Consider the following 13,957-nt stretch of genomic DNA (forward strand, 5'->3'; position numbering starts at 1 on the left):
ATTCTTTGCAATGTTATCCATAATTTGTTACGATCCACACAGTCGAATGCCTTTGCATAGTCAATAAAACACAGGTAAACATCCTTCTGGTATTCTCTGCTTTCAGCCAGGATCCATCTGATATCAGCAATGATATCCCTTGTTCCACATCCTCTTCTGAAACTGGCCTGAATTTCTGGCAGTTCCCTGTCAATATACTGCTGCAGCCATTTTCGAATGATCTTCAGCAAAATTTTGCTTCGTGTGATATTAATGATATTGTTCTATAATTTCCACATTCAGTTGGATCACCTTTCTTGGGAATAGGCATAAATATGGATTTCTTCCAGCCACTTGGCCAGGAAGCTGTCTTCCATATTTCTTGGTATAGATGAGTGAGAACCGCCAGTGATGCATCTGTTTGTTGAAACATCTCAATTGATATTCCATCAATTCCTGGAACCTCGTTTTTTGCCAATGCATTCAGAGCAGCTTAGACTTCTTCCTTCAGTACCATTGGTTCCTGATCATATGCTACCTCTTGAAATGGTTGAACATCTAATTCTTTTTGGTATAATGACTCTGTGTATTCCATCCATCTTCTTTTAATGCTTCCTACATCATTTAATATTTTCCCCATAGAATCCTTCACCGTTGCAACTCGAGGCTTGAATTTTTTCTTCAGTTCTTTCAGCTTGAGAAACACTGAGCATGTTCTTACCTTTTGGTTTTCCATTTCCCGCTCTTTGCACATGTCATTATAATACTTTACTTTCCCTTCTCAAGATGCCCTTTGAAATCTTCTGTTCAGTTCTTTTACTTCATGAATTCTTCCTTTTGCTTTAGCTGCTTGAAGTTTGATAGCAAGTTTCAGAGTCTCCTCTGATAACCATGTTGGTCCTTTCTTTCTTTCCTGTCTTTTCAATGACCTCTTGTTTTCTTCATGGATGATGTCCTTGATGTCATTCCATAGCTCATCCGGTCTTAGATCATCAGTGTCCAATGCATCAAATCTATTTTTCAGATGGTCTCTAAATTCCGGTGGGATATACTCAAGGTCATATTTTGGCTTTCATGGACTTGCTCTGATCTTCTTCAGTTTCAGTCTGAACTTGCTTATGAGCAATTGATGGTCTGTTCCACAGCTGGCCCCTGGCCTTGTTCTGACTGATGACATTGAGCAGCTTCCCTTTAAAAAAAAAAAAACAAAAAAAAAACCTAGTGGGACCACAGGCGTATATGCCATCAGAAGTTGCCCAAATGGACATTAAGTGATGCATACCTTTACAAACAGAATGGCAAACAGAATGTCATACAAGGGATGGACTTGCCTTTTGAAATTATTATATTTTTTGTTGTTGTTGTTCTCAAAGATTCACAAGTATCTTTAGTTGCTTTATTTATTTCACTTCATAATTCCAATGATGTTATTAAGATATTGATACTTCAATTAACTGTGAAAGCTGATGTTCATATTTTGATGTTCTCTAGGGTGTTAATCACAATCAAGTATAGTTCTGCATGTAAACCACAGTGTATGTGCAAACTGACACCTCCTTGTACCAGATCAAGTTTAGGAGCTGTACAACCTTGAGAACCAAAGTGATGAGAAAATTATCTACAACAGCAATTAGTAGGGTGAACTGGAGTTCACCTTGATCCTATTAAAAAAAAAGTTTTTTTTTTTTTTTTGATCCTATTAAGCTAGGTTAAATGCTTAAAAACAGTACAGCTTGTTTCTTTCATCACCATTTTCTTTTGAATGTAAACAAATATTTACTGTTAGGTCGAAGATTTACTCATACTTCTTTCAGATGGAAACTCTGGTAGCATAGTGGTTAAGAGCTACGGCTGCTAACCAAAAGATCAGCAGTTCAAATCCACCAGGTGCTCCTTGGAAACCGTATGGGGCAGTCCTACTCTGTCCCATAGGGTCACTATGAGTCGGAATCAACTAGACGGCAGCGGGCTTGGTTTTGGTCTTTCAGATATAAAAAGAAAACGTAGTTTATTTTGTGTTATTGGTATAAATTTCCTTACAATGACATCCTTTTCAGCATAGTGGAAAAACAACTAAATTTTAGTCCAGTTTGGTAAATATTGTGGATGCAATAACTTAAATAGCCCTCTTAGGTAAACACTTAATCTCTTTAAAGAAAAATGCTTAAAGTTCTATCATTGCTTGTTTCCGGGATAGCACCCAAGTGTATGGGTGGGACATACGGCAATGAAAGGAGCTGATGATCATATACAAATATGGTGGTCTCTGAACAATCAACGGGTTCTGCTGAAGAGTGGCTGATCTGGGTTCCTAGCTAAAATCCTTCCCACTAGATATTTAGCTGGCATTTCTTTTTTTGAAGACAGTAACTGGTACACTTCATGATCTGGTCTTTTCCTTGGCTTGAAGGGCCCTGACAGTCCTCTTTGGTTGACTTGGTTTCATCTAGTTCTCCCTGTGGCCATAGAGGTTCCTCAAATCTGGGCATGACAGCCTTGTGGTGCCAGGCCAGACAGTCCATCGCTACAAGAAGGTTTTAGCTCTTCTGTGGCAACCTACTTCTGTAAAACTCCCCATGATTTTAAACTTTTATTATTTAATTTTAAAACACAACAATTTAAAGAAATAACATAAACAAAAACATACATAAAAAGCTTGAAGAATTATTATAAAGCAAAGAGCAATGTAGCCCCCACCCGGGTCTAGAAAGAACATTTCCAGAACCCTTGAAGGCCCTGTGCATCCATTTCAAATCACACTTATCTCCCAACTCGCAGAGGTAACCACTATCCTGACAATTATGGCAACTTATTTTTTTTAATATAGATTTATCACTGAAATACATATAATTTATAGTTACATTTTCCAGGCTTTTAACATGTACATAAATAACTTTTATCTGAAGACATATTGTAAATAACCCTTTACGTCTTGCTTGTTGCTACACTTAATCATATATTTGCAAAATTCATCCATATTGTTAACATGTAGTTCTAGTTTATTTTTATTATTGGTTTGTATTCCATTGTATGAACATTTCAAACTTAACTTTGAAGTTAACTGTATTATGTTGCATTGTCTCAACCTATCAAACTTGATTTTAACTTGCAATGGCAAATTTTTCCAGTTTTGGAGAATTATAGATGCTGCTACTGGAAACATTATTTGAATTGAAACCTGGTATACCTGTGCACAAGAGTCTCTAGGCTAGGTACCCAGAAATTGAGTTACTGGGACAGGACACACAAATCTTCAACTTTCATAGACTATGACAGACTATTTTCCAAAGTGCTAGTACCAATTTAACTCCCACCAGCAGGGTATGAGTGCTTTAGAAACTTCCAGAAATGTATGATGGAGCAGGAGACAACATGATATAGATATATCTGTATATCTATATCTGTAGCCATGTCTTTATCTATATCTATGTATCTTCAACTGATTGTAACAAGTTCAGCTAGATTCTGGGCCTACCTAAAGGGTTAGTGGAATTTTTTTTTGAAACCTATCCTCATTACATAGGAACTGAATGGACAGAAGGACTGAACCCTGCTCTGCCTCTGCCCAGTCGTGCTAAGTTAACTTCAGTGTGGATGAGCCTCAGAAGCTAATGTATGGTGGAGGGAAGTGGTGGGAGCAGCCTTTGAGATAATTTTCCAAAGACCTAGATATTCAGATGGACCTCATGACTTTGATGTTTAGCTTATTTAAAAATGTTTCTCTATTTAGGAAAACCCTTTTCTCACTGCTTTCTTCTTTTCCTTCTATACCTTATGCTAATGGTGCTGCACAATCACCCACAGCACTGAAAGTGGCCTTATACAGGGCTTCTTTAAGAGCTAGCAGCCTCCTGGATCCACTCAAGGATGCATGCTTCTAGCCCCTAAGGCCCAGGCTACATCATAACTTTTTGGAGGCCCATGCTACATTATAACTTTTTGGAAGTTTCTAAAGCTCTTTCTCTCAATCCCCACAGGTTTGGAGTGAGAGGGTAGTATGGGAGTGCTACCATCTGACATATTAATGACATATTAATACTGTCTTCTCCCACAGTATTTCAGGACTGGAAAGGCTTGGCTAAAAGCTTTTAGGTTTCAGGTACTGTTCTCTGACCCCTATGCAGTAGCATTATAACCTAAGTGGAAGTGCATTTTCCTTATACTTAAAAAAACAGAGGTGGGGCCAAGGTGGCAGAGTAGTCAGACAACATTTCTTGTGGTCCCTCTTACAGCAAAGACCATGAAAAAAACAAGTGAATCAATCATATATCAAAATTTATGAGCTCTAAACATCAAAGTTGAGGAATTGGGCTGGGCATCAGGGGGAGGGAGAGATGGTTGAGAAGCAGTGAGGAGTTGCCAGACCTGACCTGGTGGTCAAGCAGTGGTGCTCAGGGTGCATTTTCTACACTGAGAGAGACCAAGTGGCAGAGAGTCTGCTCAAGCCTCTAGAACCAGAGAGCTAGGGCCCTGAATCATTGAAAGATAAGTATAAGCATCTAACCTACCACACACATCAAAAAAGAAAAAAAAAAAAAAAACCCACCCCTTTTTGGGAAGTATCTCTCTCCCATTTATCTGCCCCCTCTCTGCTCTGCTCTGGTCCTATCTGGCTTCAGCAATTGCTGAGCCTCCTGGGCCTGAAGTAGGCTTAGCAGTGCACACTAAGGCATTCTCATGGTTTTGGAGAGGGAACAAATTAACGAACAGGAAAAATAATCAGCCAGCAACCCTAAGCTGGGGACTCAGGGCAGTCACAGACCCTTTGAGGAGGCACACGCATAAGGGGTCCATGGACTTTGAATGCCTTTCACTCCTGCATAGACCTGTGTGGGCCCATTTCAACAGTGTAGGCCCTCATTAGCACAGTACAATAGGGTATACACCTGAAGGCTATTTACATCTGCACCAGCAATAAGGGGGAATGGCAGATTCATGGCATATGACACCACCCTTTCCATTAAGTAGGTTTCTCACCTACCCACATCAGGGGCCTGAGGACTCGTGGCTCCACCCACTCTATCAAACCACCCATGACAGGGGTCCAAGAATAAGTGATGACTCTCAGTCCTTACAGCCAACAGCATTGGGTGCCCATAGTCTGGCTGCAAAACCCACCTACTTAAGTGCTCTAGGGAACAGGGACACTCTTTCTTCACAGACACTCAGGGGCAGTTGTCAGCCCCCACCTTTATCAGCACATGACCCCCTACTACAGCCAGATGCCTGTGCCTACTCCAATCACCCCTTCCCATCTAGGACTGTAGGGGAGAGTCTGCAGCACACACTCAGTGATTGATGTCCTGAACTCGTGAGCTAAATCCACATAAGAAAAGTAAATGTACTCCTGGGCTTATATACCTAGTAACAGTTCTAGCTACCTAGAGACAGGATGAGAGAGTTTGAAAGATGCTGATAATCAAACTAGCTCACATAACCAGCCTATTTAGGCATATCAAAACAAAACAAGAAGCTAGAAAACAGTAAGCAAACATAAACAAATATAATAACTTATTGATGGCTCAAAGACAACAGTTAATATCATATTACATATAGAGGCAGACCAGAATGGCTTCAGCAAGAGCCAAAAACAAAGAATCAAAAAACTTTCTGGAGGAAGAGAACTCCTTGGAATTACCAGAGGTAGAATTCAAAAGATTAATATACAGAACTCTTGAAGAGATCAGGAAGGAGATCAGGCAAAATGCTGAACAAGCTGAGGAACACACAGACGAAGCAATAGAGGAACTTAAGATGGTTATACAAGAGCATAATGACAAATTTAATAGGCTGCAAGAATCCATAGAGATACAGCAAACAGAAATCCAAATGATTAACAATAAAATTTCAGAATTAGACAACTCAGTAAAAAGTCATAGAAGTAGAATTGAGGCAATGGAAATCAGAATTAGTGATATTGAAGATAAAACACTTGACACCAACTTATTTAAGGAAAAAAATTAGATAAAAGAATTAAAAATAAAAAATGAAACCATAAGAATTATGTGGGACTCTATCAAGAGGAATAACCTACAAGTGATTGGAGTACCAGAAAGGGGAAGGGGGAGGGGAGTTAACAGAAAATATAGAAAGACTTGTTGAAGATTTGTTGGCATAAAACTTCCCTGATATCATGAAAGATGAGAAGATATCTATCCAAGAAGTTCATTGAACCCCACACAAGGTAGGTCCCAAAAGAAAGTCATCAAAACATATAATCAAACTTGCCAAAACCAAAGATAAAGGGAGAATTTTAAGAGTGGCTAGGGATAAAACTCTGGTGGCATAGTGGTTAAGTGCTACGGCTGCTAAGCCAAAGGGTAGGCAGTTCAAAGCCTCCAGGCGCTCCTTGGAAACTCTATGGGGCAATTCTACTGGGTAGGGATAAATGAAAAGTCATCTACAAAGGAGAGTAAATAAGACCAAGCTTGGACTACTCAACAGAATCCATGCAGGCAAGAAGGCAATGGGATGACATATATAAAGCCTTGAAGGAAAAAAATTGCCAGCCTAGAATTATACGTGCAGCAGAACTGTCTCTCAAATAAGGCGGCAAAGTTAGGGCATTTCCAGATAAACAGAAGTTTAGAGAATTTGTAAAAACCAAACTAAAATTACAAGAAATGTTAAAGGGAGTCCCCCAGTTGTAAAATCAATAACATCAGATAACAATCCAGGACTAGAACACAGGACAGAACAACCAGATACCAACCCAGATAGGGAAATCACAAAACATAAATCAGAGCTAAAACACTGAAAATAAGGAAACAGAGAGGTCAAAACGTAAAAGATGATAACATTAAAAAAAAAAAAAGAGGGACTAAATAATGTAGTCATAGATGTTTCATATGGAGGGGAAGTCAAAGTGATATAAAGAAATGAAAGATTGGTTTAAACTTAGAAAAATAGGGTAAACATTAAAGTAAACACAAAGGAAACTAACAATCTTACACATCAAAAGAACAAAAACAAAGAGCAAATACAGTATCAACAACAATGAAAATACATAAAGAAAAATTACTTGGCACAGAAAATTAAGAGGAACAAATAAAATAAAATGTCAAGAACACACACACACACTAAATACATGAAAATGACAACACTAAACTCATAACTGTCAACAATTACAGTGAATGAAAAAAGACTAAATGCACCAATAATGAGACACAGAGTGGCAAAATGGATTAAAAAACACAGTCCATCTATATGCTGCCTACAAGAGACACACCTTAGACTTAATGACACAAACTAAAACTCAAAGGATGCAAAACATATATCAAGCAAACAACAATCAAAAAAGAGCAGGGGTGGCAATATTAATCTCTGACAAAATACACCTTAAAGCAAAATCCACCACAAATAATAAGGAAAGACACTATGTAATGATTAAACGGTCAATAAGCCAGGAGGACATAGCCTAATATTTACGTGCCCAAAGACAGGGCTCCAAAAAACATAAAACAAACTCCAACAGCATTGAAAAGATACACAGCTCCACAATAACAGTAGGAGATTTCAACACACCACTTTTAGTGAAGGACAGAATGTCCAGAAAGAAGCTCAATAAAGACACAGAAGATCTAAATGCCACAGTCAACCAACTTGATCTCATAGACATATACAGAACACTCCATTCAAAACCAGCCAAGTATGCTTTCATTTCCAATGCACATGGAACATTCTCCAGAACAGACCACATATTAGGCCATAAAGCAAGAATCCAAAACATCAAAATATTACAAAGCATCTTTCTGATCATAAAGCCATAGAAGTAGAAATCAGTAACAGAAAAAGCAAGGGAAAAAAAGTCAAATACATGGAAACTGAACAACACCTTGCTCAAAAACTGTTGGGTTATAGAAGAAATGAAGGATGGAATAAAGAAATTCACAGAACCAAATGAGAATGAAAACACATCCTACTAGAACCTTTGGGACACAGCAAAAAGCAGTGCTCAGAGATCAATTTATAGCAATAGATGCACACGTCCAAAAAAAAGAAGAAATGGCCCAAATCAAAACATTAACCCTACAACTGCAACAAGTAGAAAGAGAGCATCAAAAGAAGCCCGCAGGCACCAGAAGAAAGGAAATAATAAAAATTGGGCAGAATTAAATGAAATAGAGTAGAAAAACAATGGAAAGAGTTGCTGAGACCAAAAACTGATTCTCTGAAAAAATTAATAAAATCAATAAACCATTGGCAAGACTGACAAAAAAAAAAAAAAAAAGAGAGGAAGCAAATAACCCAAATAAGAAATGAGATGTCCAATATCACAACAGACTCAACTGAAATTAAAAGAATCATAATAGAATACTATGAAAAATTGTACTCCAACAAATTTGAAAACCTAGAGGAAACGGACAAATTTCTAGAAACACAATACCTACCTAAATTAACACAAACAGAAGTAGAACAACTAAATAAACCTGTAACAAAAGAAGAGATTGAAAAGGTAACTTAAACCCCCCTCCCCCCTGGCCCTGACTGATTCACTGGAGAATTCTACCAAAATTTCAGAGAAGAGTTAACACCACTACTACTAAACGTATTTCAGATCTTAGAAAAGGGTGGAATACTTTCAAACTTATTCTATGAAGCCAACATAACCCTCATACCAAAACCAGGTAAAGACAGTACAAAAAAAGAAAATTACAGACCAATATCCCTCATAAATATAGATGCAAAAATCCTCAACAAAATTCTAGCCAATAGAATTCAACAATATATTAAAAAAATAATTCACCATGACCAAGTGGGATTCATACCAGGCATGCAAAGATGGTTCAACATTAGAAAAGCAATCAATGTAATCCATCACATAAATAAAATAAAAGACAAGAACCACATGATCTTATCAACTGATGCGGAAAAGGCATTTGACGAAGTCTAAAACCCATTCATGACAAAAGCTCTCAGCAAAATAGGAATAGAAGGAAAATTCCTCAACTTAATAAAGGGTATTTATACAAAGCTAACAGCCAACATCATCCTAAAAGGAGACAATCTGAAAGCATTCCCCTTGAGAACCGGAACCAGACAAGGATGCCCTTTGTCACCACTCTCATTCAACATTGAGCTGGAGGTCCTAGCCAGAGCAATTAGGCTAGATAAAGAAATAAAGGGCATCAAAATTGGTAAGGAAGAAGCAGAGTGTCCCTGTTTGCAGATGATATGATCTTATACACAGAAAAACTCAAAGAATCCACAAAAAAAAACTACTAGAACTAATAGAAGATTTCAGCAAAGTATCAGAATACAAGATAACCCAGAAAAACCCAGGGCCGTCGAGTTGATTCCGACTGATTTTTGTGCACTTGTCTTGTATAAGTACAAGACAAGCACACAAAAATCAGTTGGATTCCTCTATACCAATAAAGAGAACGTCAAAGAGAAATCATCAAATCAATACCATTTACAATAGCCCCCAGAAGATAAAATGCTTAGGAATAAATCTATCCAGAGAAGTAAAAGACCTAAACAAAAAAAAAACTGCAAGACACTACTCCAAGAAACCAAAAGAGACCTACATAAGTGGAAAAATACACCTTACTCATGAATAAGAAGACTCAACATTGTGAAAATGTCAATCCTACCCAAAGCAATCTACAGATAAAATTCAATCCCGATTCAAATTGCAGTGACATTTTTTAATGAGATGGAGAAAAAAAATCACCAACTTCATATGGAAAGGGAAGAAGCTTCGGATAAATAAAGCATTTCTGAAGAAGAGGAAAAAAGTGGGAGGTCTCACACTACCTATTTTAGAACTTATTATACTGCCATGGTAGTCAAAACAGCCTGGTACTGGTACAACAACAGATACATAGACCAATGGAACAGAATTGAGAATCCATACATAAATTTAATCACCTATGAGCAGCTGATACTTGACAAAGGCCCAAAGTCCATTAAATGGGGAAAAGACAGTCTCTTTAACAAATGGTGCTGGCATAACTGGATATCCATCTGCAAAAAAACGAAACAAGACCCATACCACACACTATGCAGAAAAACAAACTCAAAATGGATCAAAGACCTAAATAAAAAATCTAAAAGGATGAAAGATAATGGAAGAAAAAAACAGGGACAACCCTAGAAGCCCTAATACAAACCCTAGAAACCCTAATAAACAAAATACAAAACGTTACCAACAATGCACAAACACCAGAAGAGAAACTAGACAACTGGGAGCGCCTGAAAATCACTTTGCTCATCAAAAGACTTCACCAAAAGAGTAAAAACACAACCTAAAGATGGGGAAAAAAATTTTGGCTACGATATATTTGATCAGGGTCTAATGTCTAAATTCTAAGAGATACTGCAAAACTTCAACCACAAAAAGCCAAACAACCCAATTAAAAAATGGGTGAAGGATATCAACAGGCACTTCACCAAAGAAGACAGCTAAGAGATACATGAGGAAATGCTCATGATTATTAGCTATTAGAGAAACGCAAATCAAAACTACAATGAGATACCATCTTACCCCAACAAGGCTAGCATTAATCCAAAAAACACAAAATAATAAATGTTGGAGAGACTGTGGAGAGATTGCAACACTTATACAGTGTTGGTGGGAGTGTAAAATAGAACAGCCACTGTGGAAATTGATTTGGCACTTCCTTAAAAATCTAGAAATAGAAGTACCATACGATCCAGCAATTCCACTCTTTGGAATATATTCTAGAGAAATAAGAGCTGTCACATGAATAGATATATGCATATTCATGTTCATTGTGGCACTGTTCACAATAGCAAAAAGATGGAAACAACCTCGGTACCCATCAAGGCACCAATGGATAAACAAATTATAGTATATTCACACAATGGAATACTAGGCAATGATAAAGAACAATGATGAATCTGAGCAACATAACATGGATGAATCAGGGAGGCATTATGCTGAGTGAAATTAGTCAGTCGCAAAAGAAGAAATATTGTCTGAGACCACTATTATAAGAACTCATGAAAAGGTTTAAACACAGAAGAGAACATTCTTTGATGATTTTGAGGGTGGAGAGGGAAGGAGAGGGGAATTCATTAACTAGATTGTAGACAAGAATTAACTTAGGTGAAGGGAGCAACAACACACAATACAGGGGATGTCAGGACCATTGGACTAAACCAAAAGCTGAGAAGTTTCCTGAACACACCCAAATACATCAAGGGGTAGTGTAGCAGTGGCAGGGGTCTGGGGACCATGGATTCAGGAGACATCTAGGTCAACTGGCATAATGAAGTTTATTATGAAAATGTTTTGCATCCCACTTTGGTGAGCGGCGTCTGGGGTCTTAAAAGCTAGTGAGTGGCCATCTAAGATGCATCGATTGGTTCCAACACATCTGGAGCAAAGGAAAATGAAGAACACCAAAGACACAAGGAAAATATTAGCCCAAGAGACAAAAACGGGGTCACATAAACCAGAGACTCCATCAGCCTGAGACCAGAAGAACTAGATGGTGCCTGGTTACCACCAATGACCACTCTGACAGGGAACAAAACAGAGAGTCCCTGATGGAACAGGAGAAAAGTGGGGTGCAGAACTGAAATTCTAGCAAAAAGACTAGACTTAATGGTCTGATTGAGGCTGAAGGAACCCCAGAAAACATGGCCTCCAGACTCTCTGTTAACCCAGAACTAAAACCATTCCTAAAGCCAACTCTTCAAAGAGTAGACTGGACTATGAGATATAAAATGATACTCATGAAAGGTGTGCTTCTTAGTTCAAGTAGATAAATGAGGCTAAATGGGCAGCTTTTGCCCATAGGTGAGATGAGAAGGCTGAAAGGGATAGGAGTTGGTTGAATGGATACGGGAAATACGGGGTAGAAAGGAAGAATGTGTGGTCACATTATAACAACTAGGGTCCTATAACAATGTTTGTATGTTTTTGTACGAGAAACTAACTTGAACTGTAAACTTTCACCTAAAGCACAATTAAAAAAAAAAAATAAGAGAGAGAGAGAAAAGAAAACTACTATGTAGAGGAATTTAGAATTCCTCCCCCCCGCCCCCAACACCATTCCTTTACAAAGCCTGCTAAAATCTAATCTGACAGTCAAAACTGCGAAATGATTTCTTGTTCTAGCATGTATCTGAGCTTTCACTGAAGCTCAGGACTCTCTGCTTTTAATGGGTGAGAAATTCACAGGACACCAGGATTTATAGAATATGAAATTCAAATGAAAATGTTTAAAAAATATTATTTTGTTCCAATTTTTATGATACTGGGGGAAAAGGAAATAAGGAGGAGAGACTGCTGCACTTTATCTACCCCACTGCTGCAGCTCTTCCTTTTTGAGCTCACTAGTTTTTTTTTTTAATTGAGAGGTCTCATCTAGGGTAACTAACTGCTTTAGATAAAAATTCCCCTTGAAGGCTGTACAAATTCCATATGATTTTTAAAACCTTAAATATATTAGTATTCAAAAATGAGAGTAGTGTGAATTTATAATGTAATCATTTTACTGTTTACATATGTCCAGTATATTCTGATGCAGAAGGGACAGCATTGGAATCAGCCATGTAGAATTAAGGCCTCACTATGAGTAGGAATCAACTTGACCGCAACAGGTAGGAGTGGCAGTGGTTAAGTGATACAGCTGCTAACTAAAAGGTCAGCAGTTTGAATCCAGCAACCACTCCTTGGAAACCCTATGAAACAGTTGTATTCTGTCCTATAGGGTCGGAATTTACTAGACGGCAGTCAGTTTGGTTTGGTTTTATGAATTGGGATCCACGCAATGGCAAAGGGTTTTTTTGTTGTTGTTGTTTTTTAAGGAGCCCTGGTGGTACAGTGGTTAAGTGCTTGGCTGGTAACCAAAAGGTCAGCAGTTCGAATCCACCAGCCACTCCAAGGGAAAAAGATGTGGCAGTCTGCTTCTGTAAAGATTTCAGTCTTGGAAACCCTGTGGGGCAGTTCTACCCTGTCCTCTAGGATCACTATGAGTTGGAATCGCCTCCATGGAAATGACTTTTTTGTTTGGCTTGAGAGACATTATATGAGATTTAGGGAATTGCTTTAAAAATGTCTCTCAAATCTAAAAAAAAACCTATTACCGTCAATGAGTCAATTCTGATCTCCGGCATGTTTCTTAGTTGCACAATGTGACAGAACATCAGCTATCAGTCTTTGCGAACTCCTGGGTTGTTAGTTCACTGTACTTCAAAGCCAAATTTTACTACAAGCCACTGCTCTGAAGGAATTTGATCTAGGGATGCAGGTGGAGGAAAAAAAACAGTCCAGGTGGATCTGAGAGAGACCAATCGACCCAAGGCTAGGGAGTTCAAGGTGGAAAACATGCCTTTCCTCATCAACCAAGCAGAGAAGGATGCTGATCCTCATTAAAGTTGAAAACACCCCAGTTTTGTAACCTCCCAAATAGTACAAATAAAATGGAGTATATCACAGCAGAAAACCCTGGTGGCATAGTGGTTAAGTGCTACAGCTGCTAACCAAGAGGTCGGCAGTTCAAATCCGCCAGGCGCTCCTTGGAAATTCTATGGGGCAGTTCTACTCTGTCCTATAGGGTCACTATGAATCGGAATCAACTCGACCGCAGTGGTGGTGGTGATGGTGATATTACGGCAGGGGAAAAAAACAATACAAAATGTTGAATCTAATTTCCATCTCCACAATGGATTCAAAACACAAGTAATCATTAATATAATTTAAAAAGATAAATTGGAGAACACAATGGCATTGGAGATCACAGGACAGGAAATGTTTAGTGAATACAGAAAATCGAGTAATTGATAAAATAGGATATAAAATGTGTGCAGCTTTGAAAAAAATAATAAAACTCACTATTTTGGCAATATCTAGCTCATATTTAACCATGTTGCCTTTAATAAAATAACAAGAGTAGCCAACATGGAGCAATTAGGTCAGACGAACAAGGAATTAATTACTGTAGACAGGCCCATATGTCACAGAAGCATTGCACATGTTCCCCAAGCCAGGACTGGAGAAGGA

Source organism: Elephas maximus, chromosome 5 (assembly GCF_024166365.1).
Source record: "Elephas maximus indicus isolate mEleMax1 chromosome 5, mEleMax1 primary haplotype, whole genome shotgun sequence".
Classification (NCBI taxonomy): Eukaryota; Metazoa; Chordata; class Mammalia; order Proboscidea; family Elephantidae; genus Elephas; species Elephas maximus.